Below are 1,756 nucleotides of genomic sequence, written 5' to 3'. Positions count from 1 at the left end.
CCAGAACATTGTATTGTGCCACACCCAAGAGAAATACTCCATGTGGATAACATTTACAATCAGGAGCTCCTCAGTTGCTCATTCCACCACTGAGTTTACAAAGACTTATGGGTAGAAAAGCCACACTAAGTAATTTACTACACCGCAGTGGGCCAATATGAACTTTTTCTGAGACCAGGCACCCTAGACCCAGTCACCTTTCGGGATAGCAGAAACTTTTTCTGGGAATGGGAACTGGCACCTAATTGCCTTTTGAGACAGCAGGAACTTTGTCAGGAACCAGACACCCTGCCCCCAGACACCTGGGCCAGCAGAAACTCATCTGGGATCAGGTACCCTGCCCCCAGTTGCCTTGAGTAGCCAGGAACTAGTTGTAAGACAAGCCATCCTGCTCCCAGACATGTTTTGGGCTAGCAGGGATATTTCCTGGGAATAGGTGCCCTACACCCAGCTACCTTTTGGGATGGCAGGAACTTTTTCTGGGAATGGGGACCTATGCCCAGTTGCCTTTGAGACAGCAGGAACTCTGTCTGGGACCAGACCCTCTGCCCGTAACTGATTTTGGAGCTGGCAAGAACTTCCTCTGGAACTTCCTTTTTGCACCCACTTGCATTCTGGATGAGCAGGAACATTTTGTGGGTCCAGGCACCCAGCCCCCACACACCTTCTGGGCCAGCAGGAACTCATCTGGGATCAGGCATCCTACCCCGTTTCCTTCTGGGTAGACAGGAACTAGTTCTAAGACCAGTCACTCTGTTCCCAGCACCTTTTGGGCTGACAGGAACTTTTCCTGGGACCAGGTACCCTACACCCACCCATCTTTTAGGACAGCAGGAACTTTTTCTGGGCCCAAGTACTTTGCCCCCACACCTCTTATGGGTAAGTAGGAACTTACCTGGGATCAGAAACTCTGCCCCCAGTTGCCTTCTGGGTAGGCAGGAACTAGTGCCAAGACCAGATGTCCTTCTCCCTGCTGCCTGCTTGTCCAGCAGGAACACTGCCTGGGCGCCCTACCCCTCAGTTTTCTTTCTTTTTTTCCCCCTCCTTTCTTTCACTTCCCTGGTTCTTGTTTTTATTTTCCATTTCTTGATTCCTTTTTTTTTTTTTTTGAACTGTGATTTGGGTGAATAGAAAATTCATTTTCTATTCAACAGTTCACACATTTTGTTTCAGGACATTCAGGACTGCAATTCCCACAATGCAACAGCTCACTTCCTGCTTCCTACTCTGTGTCCTTCTTTCCTATGCACTCCTACCTTCTGAGCCATCTCCCTGTGCAAATGCTGCCTTTCCAATCTCCAATGGTTGATTTTTCTAAGGAGTGTAAATGTTCACCTTATATACCTATTGTTCAGCCACAGGGATCCAGGTGAGGAGAGGGAACCCAGGCACGCCCAAAGCAGCAGGGAGGGAGAGCAAGAGAAATGGGATTAAAAGGCCCAGGAACTGGGACAGAGGAGCAGTCAGCCACAGGGACCCAGGTAAGGGTGGTAAGAGAGGTTTCCAACAGGGAGACAAATTGTCTGTCAGTTTGTCCTACCATGGTGATGTGCTGATGTGAGTTTTCAGGCTGAGCCACTGGTGTTTCAAACCCAGAGGGATGCACGTGGTGCACAGGTATCAGCCCAGCTTACAGACTGAGACAGACTAGGAAGAAGGAAGAAGCCGTCCACTTCTCAAAGAATTGGCCAGGGAAAACCTTATGAATAGCAAAGAAACACTGTTTGATACATTACCGTGCAACTTTATGAATAGT

The sequence above is a fragment of the Orycteropus afer genome, unplaced genomic scaffold (assembly GCF_000298275.1).
Source record: "Orycteropus afer afer isolate SDZICR_OR568_19922 unplaced genomic scaffold, OryAfe1.0 scaffold00042, whole genome shotgun sequence".
NCBI classification, from domain to species: Eukaryota; Metazoa; Chordata; class Mammalia; order Tubulidentata; family Orycteropodidae; genus Orycteropus; species Orycteropus afer.
This window is presented reverse-complemented; position numbering follows the sequence as displayed.